The 20,741-nt window shown below is 33.3% G+C and overlaps 1 protein-coding gene and 1 long non-coding RNA gene across 2 annotated transcripts in view; one reads left to right on the forward strand and one right to left on the reverse strand.

The window, feature by feature from the left end:
* The window catches only part of tkv (serine/threonine receptor kinase thickveins), a 120,804-nt gene that overhangs the window by 83,711 nt on the left and 16,352 nt on the right, over nt 1-20,741 (forward strand). The window lies entirely within an intron of this gene.
* LOC148277638 (uncharacterized) lies at nt 31-6,409 on the reverse strand. The gene is made up of 2 exons (XR_015823403.1): nt 6,217-6,409; nt 31-838 (listed from the first exon to the last, which is right to left on the reverse strand). It is a non-coding gene; the product is annotated as an uncharacterized LOC148277638 (long non-coding RNA).

A 20,741-nucleotide genomic window follows, 5' to 3' on the forward strand; every position in this document is an offset into this window, starting at 1 on the left:
GCTAAAATCACAAAAATAAATTGTCGAGGTGAGCTTTGTAAATCTGCGAATTTCTCGTTATTTTCCTGAGTGAGTATTTTTCTAAATTAAAGTCATTACGTTTGCTTAGATAAAATACCCGATTTGTGCCAGATTGTTTATTGTATTAATTTATATTTTTTGTTTGCGTTGGATTAATTCCAACAATTGCCACATAAAAAACAACGGTTTTGCTTTGATAATATTTAAAAAATACAAAATTTAATTTTTGTAGATTTATTTACACCTTAGCAGGCCAGGTGGCTCAATTATAGTGGTGAATTACAGAACAGAACACCCAGGCTTGAGGACAATCACATTTAATTTTAAATACTCGTATACTGAAATGATTTACTAAGTTATTCATAATAATAGTAAGTTTTCAGCAGTTTTGTTTCCGTTATGAATAAAAATACATCATGCACCTGACAGGTGTTGTAACTAAAAAACCATCTAAATTTTATCTTTCTGCCAATTTTCTTGACTCACGTAATATTATAATATTGCGAACATGTTAATTTCTTGTTTTTTCAATAAGATTTCTACGAATCCATTATCATGCCTGAGTCTGTCCGTTTGTTTTAGTAGAATTATCAATCAATACGATGTTCCCATTACGATATTCATATCTGCTTCCTCCGCAACAGATGGATGATGTATCGTCTCCATAAGTCTGCCACGGCTTCGATGATGTGTTTGTCCGCTGGATTTCCGGTCCGCCCACGGGTGCCATCTTGTGTATTCATAGTCAATGTAGGGTCTAATTAATCGCATCTTTGCCGGATTTCACGTCACTCGTGAAATCTTGCGTTACCTGTATCTGAAATAATGTTACTAATAACTACGAGTATTAACCACTGATCTTGTATCTAACAGAGTTTCTTGCAAGGAAGTCGATTTACAATATAATATGTACTTAGATGAATAACGAAGATTGATATAATTTGTCTAATAATATGATCTCAGAGAAAAATTTCATGCACCGTTTTAAGCTTTGATACCACACGAATGCGAGACAGATTTATTAGTCAACCTTTGTTTCTGTACAAAATCTGTGTATAATATATAGATATATTTTCTTGGTCACATGGGAAATTCAGCAGCTTTCAACAAAGATACTAGTACGTCTCGAAAGCGATAGACTTAAAAAGTTGGTAAGTGGCTGAATGCAAATATTTGCTAAAATTTATTGTGATTTTTTTTTCCTTCTTGCACAATTCACACATTGTCCCTTACACCATTTTCAATTTTCGTCGACGATACTGAAATTCTAATTTAAAAAAGAAACCTTTTTTCATTTTGTTTCATAAGGCAAGCATGAAAAATACGATTGAGTATACAAATTTAAAAAAAAAACACAAAACGAAAAACCAAACTATTCATTCAATGAGGAAGTTAATTGTAACGGGATTTTTTTTTAAAGTAAGTATAAAGTGTTTTGTACATACATAGTAAATTATAACGTTTCTACCTCTCCAATTGGATATAAAAAAATGATTTATTGCGCGTGGTAAAAATGCGTCAATTTAATTCTACGGCGAAGTTTCTCAAAAATGTATGAAAAAAAAAATATTAATAAAAATGAACTACTCCGATCGACGTCACTAGTTATTCAAAATCAACCGATGACAGAGTGTTGTGATAAATTTCCGGTTACCGGGAAGCCAACTCACCAATCAGGACAACTCACCGTAGAGAAGTCGAGACGTCACAGACGGAGTAATTTCAAAATTACAAAACATTAAAAAATCATAGCGCTGATAATACGATACATATTTATTTTATTTTACATTTGAGTTAGTTTGATAGTCATTGACAAATAAAAAATTAGTTAAAAACCACAGAACTTCCTCATTCGCAAATGTTGTTTTTTTTTTCAGGACACAGGATCTGATCATCAGTTGCAAGGTATAAAATAAAGCTTAATCGTCGCTGTATTGATTTGCAAGCCGCTGCATATCAGTAACTGGTGAATTTAATGAATAATTAGTACCATTATGATGACTGAAACAAAAAGAAAATAAGTCTTAATTGGTCCATGTGGTATACGAAAAGGTATAAAACTTAACAATTAAGAGCAATCTATTTCATATTGTTAAATAATTTATAAATGAACAAGAGGTCATTGATTATTCCCCTGCTCGATAGTAATGGTAGATTTCAACAATGTTTGAGTATGTCCAAATGCTTGCAGACTGGCTGGATTTCCTCCCTAGGAATTCATATTTAAATATATTGCAACAGAGAGGTAAAACATTATTGAGAAGGGAATATGGAAGTCTTGGCATTTACAGGGCTTATGACCTGTCATTGGCTGGTTTAAGTGGCCACTTTACAGGTGGTTTGGTTCAGCTGGATAAATCTCACCCGCATGATAAAGGTTTCAGCTCCTTAACTTCACAAGAGTCAACAGTTGGAAGAGTTGAGGAAATGTGGATGTTTAAACATGTGTAGAATGGTGAGTGTTACACAGTGTGTAAAATAGCCACTTAAACCAGCCAATGACAGGTCATAAGCCCTATAAATGCCTAGACTTCCATATTACCTTCTCAATTATGTTTTTCCTCTCTGTTGCAGTAAATTTAAATACTGAAGATATTAATTACTCATCGGGGATTCATATTTTATCGTGTTGTGTTGTAATATAAATATTTATAATATATAATATAAATAAATAAATAAAAGTCGCTTTCGCGTCTCGTTGATTAGGCATGTGCTAATTTAAATATGAGTTAAAATGTCGTTAGCTATTGCAGAACTTTTCTGAAGAGGCACAGGCTCGGGCGTGGGCGTTGGAGCCTTTGGCAAACAAGTTACTCGTGTAAGAGATCGCCGATTTATAGTTATATTTTTACTTTTTACAGGCAGATGTTATTAGCTTTTATCTCTCGTGACTATTGTTGCCATGTGAAAGCAACGTCCGGCGAAATATACATAAGAGGTCTTTTGTTAAAAAATTCAGTCATGGAAAACATCAAACAATGCTTGATTATACAACAAAAACAAATTTAACATCGAGAATATTTCTGTCCCTTAAAGCCAAAAGGCTGGAAGTCTAATTTTTTTGCAAAATTGAGTTATGAATGTTATTTTACTCATATACCTATTTAGACTCTATTAATGCTAAAAACATTGAAGTCCTCCGGCATACCACTACTGAAATAGCTTGTTCTAAAACACCAGTAGTGCAGTAATAATACTCACGCTTTCAACAAAATTCAACGGTTTGCTGGTATTAAAGCAGTAGATACCTGGAAATGGTGGATTGCCTCTGACGTAGCAAAGGATTTTTCACAAGATCAAGTATTATTGTCATAATCAACCATACTTAACAATTATGTCATTTCTTTTTCCGTTAATTTTATTATTTTACTTTGATTTTTTTCACATCCTGTTTACTTTCAATTAATGTTTTATTAATATTTTAATTAATGGCACCTTATTCAATGTTTTTGCCGAAAGAAAGTTTTATAAATACATTGTTTTTCATTCATTATTCTACATTACTTTTTATACTGAAGTCCGAGGAGTAATAAGGGCGCGGGCTGGGTGGTTATAACAAAAAAACATTGTAGTCCCATAGTAGTTATTTAAAAGTCAATATTTGTGTTTTTTTCTTAAATATTCTCATCAAAAGCCTATAAATCCCAAAAAACAGCAATAAATTGTGTTTTTACTTCGAGAGATACATTTGAAACAGTTTTACAATTTCAGACCACTCTCCTAAACAATTGACCAAACGTTACATCCAGCATTCAGCTTTAAGGTACAGATTTTATGTCTAAATCTTAGCAGACGAGCTCTGGATTAATCCTAAATATTTTATAAATATTTAAACCATTAAATTTGTGGTCAAACATTTTACTAAGTGTTATTAAATATTTTGATATAATTACTTACCGGCTTTTCTATGTCTACCGGTTTCGAGACGTACCCGTCTCTTCGTCAGGACACCAATTAAACGTACAATCAAAACCCATTTACAAATATTGAATAACGTTTAGTTAGTCAAGATTTAATATTTTGACAGAGAATTTACGGGATTTAGGGTAAACATATGGACACTCATTTTCAATATTATCAACCATGTACTTGAGATACAGTGCGTTCGAATGTTTACTAATCTTCTATTTATGTGTGTGTGCCTGTCGGTGAACCAATTAAACATACACATTTCGTTTGTGTCAGTAGGTACACTAGAATGATTTATATGAATACTTGTTGTTGTCGAATTCGGTAGATCGGTAGATTGCTCCCAAAATCAGTAGATCTACCGAAAAATTTATCGAGTTGGCAACGCTGCTCTCAGGTGAAATTCTCGAAAAAGGAAATCGTGTGAAGATAAGTACGCTTCGTTCGTAGTGGTTAGTGCATTCGCTTACCGTATTCGAGATCCTGAGCATTGTGCCACTATTTTCTTGAATTTGAATATCGCTATAGGAAAATTGGCTACTTTTACGACTACTTTTAAGGCTACATAAATATTTTAACGAATCATGCCGTCAATGATGCGGATAAGAAATATATTCAGGAACGTTTATGTATATTTAACTCAAAAACGTCAATTATGGATTTATGCCATTATTATCGCTCAGATGCGATTTGCTAGTTCAGTCATCTATTTATATTTTCCTATAAAGCTAAATACCCGCATGATTTATATTTCACAAGGATAGATCGATTGATTTCTTATCCATTTTGCTAAGAGAGAACGCCAGCGCGGGTTTTTGACACCGATGAATAGAACGTAGTTATGCAGAAAGCAGCCAGCCATAGAAAAGTGAAACTGAGATAATAACACATTTGTGAAAACGGCGAACAATCAAATCTACACAACAGTTGGAATGTTTTTGACAGATGATAAACAATATCAAACCTTTAGAAACTGTTAAAAAATTTATATAAAAAATAATGCTTCACAAAAACGCACTTTTCCCTCTTTCCAATTGTTTCAAAAAGCTTAACTTTTAGATATACGACAAATATAGTGTTTTCAATGTTTAAAATATATATTTAAGAAGCAAAATTTATTTACAAGTAATTCAAATAGATCAAGTCAAAGAAGGAATTGTGTGTTAGAAATACCACATTGTAAAACGAGGCTAGCGCAGACACATGCTATTTTATAGGCCAAAAAATTTTTAATTCCCTTTTTACTGATAATATTTAATTGATCCCAAACTTTCCAAATTTTTAAAAAAACACGCACTATTCTGGGTTCAAACTAAAGTTATGAACTCTTTTTCTATGATATATTTTGTTGCCCTTTAATAATAAGGAATATTTTTATGTTTTTTTATATTTTTGATTTCCTTTTTTAATTACAATAAAAAAAAAATACCGCAGACACATGCTATTTTATAGGCCAAAAAATGTTTAATTCCCTTTTTACTGATAATATTTAATTGATCCCAAACTTTCCAAATTTTTAAAAAAACACGCACTATTCTGGGTTCAAACTAAAGTTATGAACTCTTTTTCTATGATATATTTTGTTGCCCTTTAATAATAAGGAATATTTTTATGTTTTTTTATATTTTTTATTTCCTTTTTTAATTTCAATAAAAAAATACCTTAGAATCTTTTAAAGAATACTTTCTTTTCTCTTTATGTTGCACAAAAATATTAAAACTGTCTATTTATTATAGGAGCAAAAATTCATAAACATTTCTTGTTTACCTACGAACAGGCCATGCCTTTGTGGGATTTTTTGTTTATTATTTTTACTTTTAATATGTATTTCATTTCTATATAATTAACCATTATTTTTTAATACTATGTTTTACCTAATATATACTGTAAATAAAAACAAAATAAAAAAATGAATACATTTGTTTATTTTTAATATTTCAAACAAGAATCTAAGTATGTTTTTGGCCAGTTTTAATGATTTTTAAAGTACCAAAAGATGTTTCTTGTGCTGTGGGTGTTTTCTACTAATGAGAAATGTCGTTTTTGTGATCGACACCATTTTCAGAAGGTGATTAATACAGTTTTTTGTATGAAAGCGGTCTGGCTGTTTTTAGCAGAACATAGAATTGACCTTACTGTACCCGGTAACACCAATATCTCATTTTTTCTCAATTGTGGACTGGCTGCTTTTTGCTTAACTACGTTCCATGGAGAGCAGAGGCGACAATATGGTTCTTCTAGAATCTATACTCTCTCCACTGCTACCTATATTGTTTGTTGCAGTACCTTTCTCTGTAGCTCCGTGGGTCGTAGGCTGTTGGCTGCACGCGCCGCCCACGGCTTCTTCAGTGGGCGGCCCCAGCTCTTGTGCACCACGTACCTACGCGAAGCAGTTTATCCACACTCCGTGCTCTCAACACCACCGGGTACTTGGACCTCCTACGTCCCTCTACTAGATACAAGATGAACGGCCACCGACCTGTCGAGACTCAACTGTCTAAACTCTTAAAGTGCAGGTGTATTGCGCATTAGGTAAACAACAGTTGCAAACAAAAGAAAAAAACCCATCTGCTCAAATTTCAATGACTCAAATACTTTTGTTTGGTTTATCATACCATCATACAGGTAAGAGCATATTTTTTTCCTGGATATGTAGCTTATCTAAGCGTAAGACATCTTTCAGCTAGTTCATCTGCAGTGCGTAGTTCTTAGATATATTCTGGAGCAGCGTTGTGCAATGATTTATATTATAAGTAAGCCAACAGTGTTTGTCTTCCATTATTTTTGGAAAACGTAGCCAATGTTATTCCTAGGAAGGCAGCATAGTCTCATTCTCATATACGTTACTATGGATGCAAGTTTAGTCCCTATATATGTATATATAATCAGCGTTGCCAACTCTACCAATTTGTCGGAAGGTCTTCTGATTTTGTGAACAACCTACCGATCTTCCAAATTCGATGGACATTCTACCGATTTTTAAACATTTTGAACAATTGCCAATTTTTATTATAGAACAGCAGCCCACCCCTGTTCCTGGGCCTTGATTATGATAGGAAGATAAAGACGTCATACCTTCACCTTGGCGGTATAGTGAAAGATAAATTCTCTCTAGCGATTACAAAGATATACTTCCGACCCCTTACTTTCGAGTTTTGGGTTGGTACATAGATATGAAACAAGGGGAAGCGTACGTCACGGTACACATATCTACCCTCTAAAATGACAGCTTCAGTATGACCTCATAGTTGAAGATAAAATTCTCCCGACCGACTACGACCAAGTTTTGATGTAAGTACATCGGTTTATACCGACGGGTCTAGAACCCCTCGATACGTTTATTTAGGCATTAAAAGTGTCAAAAAATTTGTTCCACCGAGCAATTTTTCCTTTAATTATGATTTTTTTAAATTTTTAATCGTTTTGAGGTTGGCACTTTTTTTCTTAAAAGCCTATTAAAAATATGAGAGAAATATTTTTTAAGCCGAATTGAATTCCGACACAACTGTCAGTTTAATAAAACGAACGCCTAGATGCAAAAACAATGTCGTGTAGGTTCTGTCCTATTAACATATAAGAGTTAGAAAGAGAAAGTAGAGTTAGTTAGTTCTAGGCGTTAGAAAGTTACCACTGTAAAAAATAAATTTAGTTATATTTTTTCCATCTGTTTTACTATATTTCTGAGAGAACCTATCGAGAGTCGGGCCTTGTAATCGCTCAGTACTACCTTAATAGATAAATGCAGATGATCGTTAAGCATATCGTTTTGGCAATGGTTAAAAGTCATATAAAAATCATAAACAAGCGAGCTTTTTTGCTTGAATTGGGATTTATTGGAGTTTATAATCGCTTTGAAGTGAGCACTTTCTATCTCAGTAGCCCATTTAAAATATAAATGAGAACTATTTTAAATGCTAATGAAGTAAGGGACGCGGACTAATTTTTGCGGTCATTCATTGGTTCGTTTCGATCATATGATGTCGATATGGCAAGTAGGTAGAACATACCGAGGAAGATACTGATAGTACGGAAGTTAAGTATACAGTCTCGATATGTACAGATGAAGATAGCGTTCATAATTGAGGCCCTGGAATGTGAAACTGTTTAGTAAAAAACAGTTTTTAGAGTAGCGCGGTAAAACCGTGGCCTTCCTTCCCTTCACGGAAACAAAAAATCGGACCTGCAATGTGATTTTTTTTCCTTTTTTTCCGTTTTTGGAGCGGTGTCGCAAAATCTTGCCGTCTCATCAAAATGAAAATAATCTAAAATTGTTTCTTAAACAACAGTTTACGGCAACTTGGCTCGTCACAAGAAACAGCTTAATTAATTTCGGTGAAACTGTTCCAGCTGATAAAGAATCTACCGATTTCTTTTTCAGAATCTACCAATTTTATCTTGATGGAGGTTGGCAACGCTGCATAATGTACATATAAATATACGAAATTGTTTAATTGTAAAGCCCCCTTTAGGTGATTTTTAAAAACAAAAACGGGCTGTGAATTAGCCAATTATTAGCACTTTCGTAGCATAAATGTATGTAATTGAGGATGGATTATTAGGGCCTGCAAATTTGGCTTATAATTTCAGCCGGTTGAAGAAATAGTTTCACACTTTATGTACTCACCCTTCTACACACGAATGATTCCCGTATGTAGCCCAATTTCATTTTAGGCGCATTATAATAAATTAATTTTAACGCTTAATTTCAAAACGAAATTTTACTTAAATAAATTTTTGGTAAAATGGCCGTTGAAACATTGGTCGATACGTTATATAACAATTAGGCATTGACAAATGATTAGTATGTTCTGAAACCGGTCCGCATATTAAATTTATTTGAGCGATTTTACTCAAACTAAATACGTATTTCACTTGGAAAATCACAAAGTTAGTGCTTTAAATATTGATTTTATATTAATTTGTAATAGGGAAATATCAGTTTTTTTTGCAATTAATAAGGGTCTACGAAATACTGCCGAGTAAAAAAACTTTTTTTACGACTTATTAGTAACATAAAAAATATTTGAAGAGTTGAGGAAATGTGGATGTTTAAACATAGGTAGAATGGTAAATGTTACACAGTGTGTAAAGTGGCCACTTAAACCAGCCAATGACAGGTCATAAAGCCCGTAAATGCCTAGACTTCCATATTTCCTTCTCAGAAATGTTTTCGGGGGAAACAGGGGTGTTGCTACTAAATTAGATCTGGATTACTCCCTAGGGAGAAAATCCAGCCTGTCTGTAAACATTTGGACTTACTCAAAACATCGCTGAAAACAATTTTCCTAGAAATTTCATTCGGCGAGGATGTGGAAATTTGATAGTTTTTATCAACTCACAAGTACCTAAACATATACATACTTGTACTATAAGGTACTTATGGATGTATTATATAAAGTAACTTTTCATACCGGCCGTACCTTATGGGTAATCCACGTCTTCCTGTGTATTTAAAACACTGTTTTAATAAATAATATATGATATTTTTTACATTACAAAGTCCCGGAAATCACCAACAATCCTCTTTCACAATAATTTGTATTAACAAATGAGTTGGGAGAGCGGAGAATCCTTCAGTGAAATGAGCTTCTACGTTCCTACATAAGAATTAAAAATTATTGCCAATTCTTTAGATTCTACGTATTGTAGACATCCCATACAATCCTGGCGATACTGCTTCAGTTTCTTTAGAAATCTTTCCGCCAAAGAAATCGTTTCTGCATTCAAAAGTATAATACATTTTGTGAATGATCATGCAACCTTTTTACCTTGCACACAAGTGTTTCATGCACTATTGTGTGGGCTGCATCTTAGAAATTCCAAAGAAAAACAAAAAAATAGCCATTCGAACCAAATCTTTTTGGACTTAGATCTGTAGGAGTTGAGTAGTTGAGGGTTGGAGCTTCTACCCTAGTTAGAGATTAAAAGAGAAGACACGAGTTTGCTGTTTGATGTTTATTTATTACATGGCGAATAAATCATGAATTATGTCGCACGAGTTTTACGGCGATTAGGAGTTGAAGAGACTGCACTTGAAATAAATGCTGGAACTGAGTGACTGCGTCGAGATGGACTGAACTGAACTGACTTCCTAACTGGTATTCTACGCCCCGTGGCCTCTTTATAGGCCACATTCTTTTGTAGTTTATTTCTCCGTGGTAAGGACGGTGTGAATGTACTGCAGAACGATGCTCCCGATTTTATATGCAATGCTGTTAGAGTTGCATTATATGTTGTATTGGATTCTATAGAAAATAATGACATTGCTCTCTTCGATCATCGCACTATTTCTGGTAAAATGTTTAAGCACGTGTGTGTCATCGATTATGGACTATAAACCCCACAGATCTATGAAAGTTGGGCTGTAACTACTGAATAGATGCTGTGGCTATAACTGTATGAGTTATGTATCTAGCACTTCATAATTTGTCATTCAACTTAAGTAACAAAAATGCACCTATTTGAATGGAAGTAGCTTATAGCTATGTAGGATAATAACTACATAATAAAATGCAAAAAATGACAGTGTAATGCAAAAGTGCAATATTTATATTTGTCAGATCGAAAGTTGGGAATCGGGTTGTGGTCCCGTGGCTAGTGTCTCGGACTCACGGATCAAAAGTCCGTGATTCGAATCTTACTCTACCCCAACTTGATTTCCATTTTCTTGTAGTAAATTATTTACAACTCGTTGAAAATGACTCTCAAAATAAAATATGAGTATTTGGATAAATCATAAGAACGCAAATATATGTTTTCTAAAAAAAAAGAAGAAATTTGAAAAAAAAATATTTAAAAATCGACAACTAATTACAAAGTGTTTAAAATAATTTCTGTTTTTTCAACCTTCTTATTCATTTGACTGGTAGTGTCGTAATCTTAAATAACGTGCTACAGCTAACAGCTATATAGATATGCCGTGTCACTCTATAAAACAAAAGCGTTGCAATTTTTTGGTTTGGTTTTTGGTACGTGCAACGGACGGTTTCGTCGCTGTGCTTGTGATTCTCGACCTGAGTACCTACGGCCCATTTTTTTGTTGTAAACTATAGCTACCTTCGTAATTAATAATAAATAAAATAAATCCTAGAATGATTTTCGCCCGTATTAGCGGCTCTATAGCGGTAGCGCATTATTACTCTGAGGTCGTAATGAGGAAGTTCAGCCCTACGGGAAATTTGATATAAAAAATGTATTCCCACATGCGGTAAAAATTAGAGCATTCAATTATAATGCAAAGTTTCTTAAAAATGCATTAAAAAAATAATAAAAACGAACTACTTCGAATGACGTCACTAGTTCTTCCGAATCAACCAATAATAAGGGAGTTGTGGTAGATTTCCGGTAACGGTAATTCAACTGATCAATCAGCAAAACTTACCGAGAAGGGAAGAAAATTTAAGACGTTATACACGAAGTAATTTAAAAAATACAATACTTTGAAAAATCATAGTGCTGATACATAAAAATAAAAAAAAATAAAAAATAATAATAATAATAGTTAAAAAAAAATAATAATAATATCATAAAAAAACTATACATAAAAAAAAAATGAAAAATCAAATGACTCAGTTTAATAGTCTATTCAAGAATAAAAAATAATTTAAAAAACCAGTGAACTTCCTCATTATGTTCGTATTTTATTAACTGACATATTACCTCTTTGCACATATAATAATATTCTCTTGAAAATGAGAAATATGGTAAAATGGTGGCTCTAACCCCACAACAATAGAAGACTATTATTATAATATGAAGTGTGGGCCGAAAAGTTAACAAAGCCCCGGTTCTCAAGCCAACACCTGTGGATTTACTTACCTGAGACCCGAGACCAACAATAGAACGAAATATTATAATACTTTATTTAGGAGGAGAGTTTTTTGTGAATTGTATTATGATCCGAAGAAGGTAGAAGGTAGTAGAAGTTTGGCTGTTTATGGTGTTATGAATATAGTTTTGTGATTAATGTTGATGTATTTTATATCCACTATATAATGGTACATACTATATATCTTAACAAATCGCACTTTAGATAGAGCCTTATGTGAATATTTGTATTAAATGAACGAGAGTTGATTGATGAATCTTAATTATAAATTGCAATAGAAGGAAAAATACGTTGGTGAGTCTTGAGGTAAAGATAAAGAGGGTATAGTTGGTAATAATTATAAATGCATTTACGATTAGAACTTTAAAAAAAAACAATATAATAGAAATTTACTTATACCGTAATAAATTAACTTTTTTTTGTTGAAAAAAAAACATTTGCGTTCTTATGATTTTCCAAAATATTTTAATTTGGGAGGCCATTTTTAATGAGTTGCAAATAACTCACTATTTGAAAATGAGATTCAAGTTGTTATAGAGTTGGGTGCGAGCCTCGAACCTTTGATACGTGAGTCCAAAACACTAGCCACGGGACCACAACCAGATTGTCATATATATTTGCCAAAATATTTTTCTTTCCTTGCTCCGACTCATGTAAACTATAATACAAGCATTGACGTTATAAATGCTGATTATATATTATGTATTTATTTGTTCATTTATTCATATATAATATATTATAAATGAATAAATGACGCATTTATATTTTAATGAGGGAGAGGTACAATTTTGCTTTCCTTAAAACTAAATTATATAAATAATTTCCAATAAAAATTATAGTATATAAATTACGAATGAGTAAACCTCAATTTTCTCGTGTCCATACCTGCTTTTTGACTTAAATTCATTTTGTTTTAATGACCAAAAATCAGTGTAATTTCTGTAGTGTGCCTATCAAGTGTAATACTTTGGTGAGTAGTATATTATGTAGCTATAAAAATATCAGTGTAACTTTCACAGAACTGTAACAATTGAACAAGACGCAATATTGTTTGTTCTATTTAATTATGTTTTAGCGGCAGTTGATTGTAAATCACAGTGGGGAATTGAGAACCGTTTTTTTCAAAATTCGACATTCGCTTAAAGCGCGATTTTTCAGGAGAGGGTTTTTTGTGATTCGCGCCACATCGCGCGAACAATCCCTGTTTTAAAAAAATACATATTACACTAAGCCTGAAGGCAATCTAATTTATACTTTAGGTATAGTTTATGATTTTCTTTTACATTTCATTAGCACCCGATATGAATTTTTGAAGTTTGGGATTTAAAATATCGTGTTTTAAAAAAACGATAACTTAGATATTTTTTAAGTGTGTTTTGGTGAGTTTTTTCCGGGTAATCGATGCGTCTCGATACTGGCTTTAAATTAGAAAAAAAGCCAAATCGCCTTGTGGGGTGAATATCGTGTTTTGAAAAAACGATACTCCATTGATTATTCGTAGATTCCAAATCCCGGGTAGGTGTATCTAATCCACAATTGCGTCATTGAAATTTAGCATAATCACGAATCGAGGTGTATAAAATGCGTCACATGTTTTTAATTGTGCGATTTAGTTGTTCCATCGTGAATTAATCTAAACAAAGTAACATAAGGTTTTTTTTATTCGTTTCAAAACATGATTGTTTGTTTTTTCGCTATCGCGTCTACCCTTATTCCGCAGTCAAGTTGTTTGGTGTGCTCAAAGAACGGTCTTGTCTCATTGGAATCCCTTTTTTAATATTCGCACATTCCCCAAATTCCCTTCACTACGTTCCACATGCTGTGCAGATGTTTCTGGTCCCGGATACATTTAGAGTATCTATGTAGGTATATCGATAGCACAGTATATTATTATCACTGCTAGTTCTAGATTTCTACAATTTATTGCCGGTAAATACGCCCTTACTATGTCCGTTGTATATCCTGTGGTTGCATATCTGAATAACAGTTTTTTTTTCGCTTTTTTTATTTGTTAATACGCCCAAAATGGCATAATTTACATTTATGTAAGGTGTATGATGATTCATACAGAAAAATATAAAATGAAGAAAAATCGTGGTTGCAACATTAAGCTATAATATATAGAGATAACACCCCATACAAATCTGAGTTAAAAAGTCGTCCCTAAAGGACAGGGATTGACCAGCGGAGATATCAAGTATCGTCACCTCGACTTTGACAAGCAAAACAAGTAGTACAATAAAAAGCACGGACTGTTTACATCGGTCTACTGTAAGTTCTATTCAGTATGTCGCTCCCATCTGCATACGCGTCACCTTTGTTTGTCGTTTCGCTTTACGCCCGACTAACTGAGCAGGACGGAGACAGGCGATAACTCACGAATTGTAACATATTAATAAGACATTAAAATAGCTATTTTAAATAAGTATTGATTAAGATAATAACATTACTTGCCGGCGAAAGATTAAACCATCGCTTTTCCGGATCGATTTGTGCAGTATCTTAGCGTACATACAGGCATTTTAGTAATTTCGAGGAGAAAAGTATCTGGGGAACGCTCGCAACAGACTAAAGTCCGTTCTATCAAACATAGACCAATGGGCGCAGGTTGAGGGAACATATTTCGAACGCTTATGTTTACTCTAGTTTCTAGTTATATACCTCAATGGGTTGCAACGTGCAACGATCCTGTATTTTATGGGGCGTCCCGTTTATCAGCCATTATTTTGGCAGTGTTCTGTAGGCATTTTGACTCCTGCGTGAATGTGATGTCACACTAGTCTATATACGATACAAGACTTGATATATCTCTCTTCTTTTTTTAAAATGATAAAGTTTAATTTTTCTAATCTTCAAATCGACATTTTCGCACCGGATTTGGAAAATAAAATTTGTATAAATATGTTGGATTTTCATACAAAAAATATTTATCCTTGCTGTGCGAAGAATGAATGTGACGCCAATACAATAATAAATCTGTACAAGAGAGAGCACGAAGATAGAACTCATAACAAGAAAGACAGAGACGCTGTTCTGTGGCCGGTGTTTATGTGAAAGAGATTCAGTCGGTTATAGCGGGGGTGCACGCATGTAAGATGACCGGCTATTTTAATGATTTTTAATTTACTTTGTTATAAATTATATTTTAATTAATTATGGAAAAATAATTATTAAATAGTATGTCTCTATGTTTTTTTTTCAAATGTCTGAAACTCAGAATATTCCGTCTTTTGCTTGCGGTAACACAATGTAACATTACCGCGCACAAAGGATTTTTTTACTACAGCTTTTTAAGAGTGAATAAAAATACGGAATCATGTTTATTTATTAATCTATGTTTTATTAAATTTGTTCATACATCTTAAGAACTAATATAAACTTTTGTTAACATTACTATTTTATTCAAAATATCTCAAGAACATATTTTTTAAACTAATTTTAAATAATTCAATTTCTTCAATTCCTTTTATCTATTTTACGGTGTATAAACGTGGTATCCAGTATACTTATACCCTGAATCCACTAATTTTAGATCATATTATACCTACTGTAAAGTGACCACATGGGAATGGTCTTCATAGTTGTAGCTAATGAATAGGAAATGAGCAGCGTTAAAAAATATAAATATATAAAAAAATAATAAATAAAAAATATAAGAAATATAAATAAAGTTAAAAGATATATATATATCAAAATATCCAACATACTTATATCAAAAAGTAATAATTACTTAGTATAAATATTACTCTAGGGAAATAGACGTTAAAAATGCAGTGTAATTAGATTGTTAATATATATGTTACATTTATCAACAAGGGAAATTGCAAAGGGAAAAACGGTGAGCTTTTATTGTGTTAATTATTATCATCAGATGACCAGGAATCTTTACGAGTTATTAGCATCATCCGTGACCAATGCCTCCCAAACCCATGTCTGGCCTCAGTGTGTTGGTTGAAATATTTAAAGATAAATATCAGTTTTGCGGCCATTTTATGACCCGGGCTATTTCTATGTTTGGATTAAACCAAACCAAAAGATGAATAGTATCTCTCTAGAGCTTTTGTTGCTGCATATTATTCCTCTGATCCGGGTGAATCTTTACTTCAGTCCACGTCCACAGCCAGGCAATCTCAGCAAAGTTAAACGCGGGAATGTCTCGTGAAAACCTAGACACCTTTTTAATATCGTTGATATAGTATCAGCAATAAATATTATATATCTTTATTGGAGAAACGTAGAACTGAGGTGGACCTTATGTGCATTTTCAAAATACTTAATGCTATAGGTGATGTCCCATCTCTGTTGCAATTAATTTCTTTTTATGTTCCCAACCATGTCACCAGAAGTCAAAATCTGCTATTTATCAAATTTTTTAAGAGCAACTTTTGTTTTAGGCATGGTTTAGCGCGAAGTCTTATATGTTTTTCGTGTTTATAAATATATTGTATACCATTATTGTATTGATCTTGTTTGTATTTGCCACATAGTTTTATGTTATTTTTGTTCAGTTTCTTGTACATATGTTTCTTCATATTACTGTTGTGATTGTCTTAGACCGTATATATTTATACCGTAAATAAATATCCTTCAAACTCTAGAAATGAGTAAAAAACGCGTTTTATAATAGGTTTACCAATAATTAAAATAAAATATTTGCGATAACTCCAAGATAGCAATGCATTGAGTACTAAGCGACGTTACGTGTTGAGCGATGGTATCAATCTATTTTTATAAACCTTTACCAATTCGCCTTAGCTCTTAATTGAAAATTGTGATATTTTCAGGTGTGTACGAGTACGTTTCTGGTCGCCTTCAAGGCATTTAAGCTGCATTTCCTGTTCCTAATTTTAAACCAGACACGTCCACGATTGGAATTATTTTCAGGGTTTTCGAAAATTTACTAGGACTTTGAAATTTGTGTTTGGAGGGAAGACTCGGTAAATACGAATTTAATTTTCATACTAGGTACATAATGTTTAGTCGAGTTCCTAGTTCTTCGCTAATAGTAATCTACATCTGGCGACCTATTGAGACATAATTGTAAATGTGGGAAGGAAATAACAGATCGACCATTAGCTTACTTGCCGTAATTAGAGTGCCTGCCTGCCTACGGTATTTACAATCAATACAACTTGCACTGTTTGCTGCATGTTTCTGTTTGGTTGTTAGATCAGTATTTGATAACTGCAAAATGTCACGAAATAGCGCTGCAAATATTGTCAGTCGAATTAATCATTGTAGATATGTACATATTTCAAATCTAAGAACCTTAGATTAGAAAATACTTGTATAATATTTTAATATTTGAACTGAAACTCAAATGTTCTATTGTTTTCAATGAAAAAAAAACACAATAAGCTGTAAATTACTCTCCGTTAGACAATGGAGTTCAAGTTGCGGTAGAGCAGGGTGCCTACCTCGGACCTTAGATTCTTGAGTCCACGACACTAGGCACGGGATCACAATCCGATTTAGTTTAGATTAGTTTATTAAATTTGTACTATGGGGATATATCGAATCAACGACTAATACATTTACACAAATAGAAATAGAAGTACAAAATCGCATTTGGTACATTGAAATACATATTATACATACGTATAGTAAGAAAATAGGTAAATCGGTCCTAATTGTTGCAAAAAATACACAGTAAAATTATAAACATGCTTTGAAACGTACTCGTGTTACAAACAGGTGTAGAAAAAGCAGACAAAAATTGTATGTAAAAAATAGATTTAAGTAACCATAACAAATTTTGTATCATTTTAAGTCTCGGGTTAGTAATAATTAATATTTTTGATAAATTAACTCCTATCTATGAAAAATGCACTTCTCCCTTTAATTCAAATAAGTCCTATGAAATACGATAATATTGTGTGTCAAAGCTACAGAATCACAGAGAACTTCTTTACGCTGCTTTTTTCGTAGGGTTGGGTTTGGAGAGAAGTGCAATTTTTTACATTGGATTAAATCATTTGAGCGCATATGCTTTTAGATGAATTATGAGTTTAGCAACTCGTAATTACATAATTGCAGCATAGATTTTATTTAAAAGAATGATGTTAGTCCCAAAGGTGCAAAAATTATTGTCATTTTTCTTAAGTTAATGGATTGACACTTTTCACCCCGCCGCGCAGCGTCAGCGGGGTAAAAAGTCATCAAAATCACAATTTTGAAAAACGAATGTCGAAGATCCCCTTGTAATGCATTTTTCGTGGGCCCATTAATTATATGAAGCACACTGGATCCACTTGTCTTCCGGCAAACTCTCGTAATAAGTCGCACTGCATGATATGCAAAAGTATTCATTTTCTGCGGTGGAGGAACTCGAAAGCTTTCTTTTTTGGGGTTTACCGGTGGATTTTTCTTCTTCTGGTTCCCAGGTCGTCTATTCTTTGATAGCTTTTGTTCGAGGGCTGCCTTTTTGGAAGTGTAAGTTAAGATAGCAGTTCTACTATACTCTAAGGTTCTACTACGCTATCATCCTCTAATTGTCATTTTTCGCAAACAGCTTTAGATACTGCTGATTTGATGTGGATGTTCTAAGCATAAATTTGCAGCACGTTTCATTATATCCAAAGTTGCAGTGCCACGCTCGGTCTTCCTTTAGTATGTTTTTTCTCCCCGCCCAACCCTACTTTAGTTTCTTTTTTCTTAAAGCTGCTTTGAACAGAAACCACAAAATGAAAGACAATCTAACACAACAGACACAAATTATCAGTAATGGGCATAATCTTCTATATACCGCAGCGTTATAAAAAGAAACGTTGAACAGTTTGCCCACCGCATACCGCATACTGCACACCTCACTCGAGGACTGAGGACTTAAGTCTCCTTGGCGGCGCTCACATACAAACAAAAAGCTGCCCGAGGGAGTTCTCTGTAATCTGGTAGCCTTGATATATTTGTGGTGCGTGAAGGTAATCCAGAAGTACATTTGAAATATTTTATTGGATTGAAGAAAAGAGGGAAGTGAATCCTTCACTGACTGGGATCAAATTGGACATGATCTATTCGACGAAATTTTCACAAAACTTCAAAAGCCTTGAAGTTCTTTTTGAAAACCACTTGACCTCCGCCTCCAGGAGGCTTATTCTGTCTTCTGTCGCAATTTCGTTTCGTAAGTGCGTTCGTTCGTCATATATCCATCTCACTCTAATGCAATCAAAATCGTATTTCACTCTCGTTCCCACTCATACGATACGAATGAATTTACGAAACGAATTAGGTACAGAATAAGGCCACTGTATATCCGACAGGACATATAACAGGGTCACGGATAGTAGTGAGAAATTCCTTTCGGTATTCATAGAGAGGAGGAAAGGGACATGAAAGAAGCGAACAATTGAAATTTCTCAAGTTTGTCGTTTTTATTTTTTGTTCGTCACTAAACTGTAACCTACTTTTTGAAACGCCCAACACACCTCACTCCGCGACGTCAGCGTCGTCACACCAATGTTTGATCTTTGATCATGATTATAAACCCATATCGCAAAGCACTATCAACACGATTTAGATAGGACATACAGAGGTCGTGACACCGACTAGTAAAACCTGAATACTTTTGTTTAAGTTTTTTATCTGATTTTATGCATTTTTTCATGAACCTTTGTGTCAAAAATCAATCATCGTCATGATAGATACACAATACGAGTATTTTAGAAATAAATTATATCAAACACTGATATTTGGGACTAAATACGGATCAATTTTTATTATTAATTTAGATAACTTATTCATTTATTTTATGGTTTCATATTCTTTACAGAAATGTTCGTTTTTTGTTATACGGTAGGTTTATTGCATAAAAGGTATTACAGGTGGGCGTTTTGGTTATTTGATAAGAGTCGCAGTAACAGTTACCGTTTTAAAAATTAAACTGTTTTATGAAACCATTTCTAAAATAGTGTTTGGAGGAGAGATTTCGTCATTTTTAAATTAAAATTAATATGTAGTTTTATTTTTTGACTACCTTTACTAGGCATTTATCAGTGACGAACGGTAATTATATTTACAGGTAAGCTATAAAAAAATATCATTTATTTACACCTACATTGTATATACATAATAAAATGTAAGTTAAATATATTATAACTTGCTGTTATTTCTGTGGTTCTGTGTGATACAACAACTATCATCTATCAAATTAACTCAAACGACATAACTTCGTGATATATTATATTGTGTAGCTATATTATCCATTAATTTAACACATAACTTATTTAAAAGTTTATAAAAAAATAGCACAATGAATTCAGTCAGTATAAGGTATTCTCATTACGATTAAAATGTCAACTGACCGATTTGTTCTAGAAATGAATAATGCCAAAAACGGCCGCGTCGAGCGCCACATGTGTTGCGAGTCAAAAGTATCATCTCAAATTGATAGCGACAAAAAAGCGACAACACATTTTAGACCAATCTCCAATTTCAATCACAGGTTGTGATCTTTCCCCTAGTACAAATGTTAAACTACTGGGTGTTCATTTAGATTCAGATCTTTCTCTTCATTCTCAGGTCAATAAAACGGTAAGTGCTGGTTTCTTCCATCTCCGACAGATCAAATCCGTGCAGAGAAATATTCCTATAGATGCAACTAAAGCTCTTGTAAATGCTTATGTCGTTTCGCGTCTAGATTACTGTAATGGAATATACGCAAATCTCCCAAAATATCAAACTAATAAACTTCAATCTGTTTTCAATGCAGCAGCAAGGCTTATTACGGGAGTAAAAAAATATTCTCACATCTCACAACATCTTCGAGATTTGCACTGGTTAAAAAGCCCAGAGAGAATAAAATACAAGCTGTGCTGGACAGTATTCAAATCCCTTCATGAAATGGCTCCAAAATACCTATCGGACCTTTGTATTAGGGAAAATACATGTCAAAGAAAATGTACTCTTAGGTCAGCATTTGATTCAGGAAGAGGAAAACTTCGAAATCCGGCGCTCCCCAAACACTAGATTTGGAGATCGTGCTTTT

This window comes from Micrasema longulum, unplaced genomic scaffold (assembly GCF_059751315.1).
Source record: "Micrasema longulum isolate JH-2025_06_02 unplaced genomic scaffold, ASM5975131v1 h1tg001000l, whole genome shotgun sequence".
Lineage (NCBI taxonomy): Eukaryota > Metazoa > Arthropoda > Insecta > Trichoptera > Brachycentridae > Micrasema > Micrasema longulum.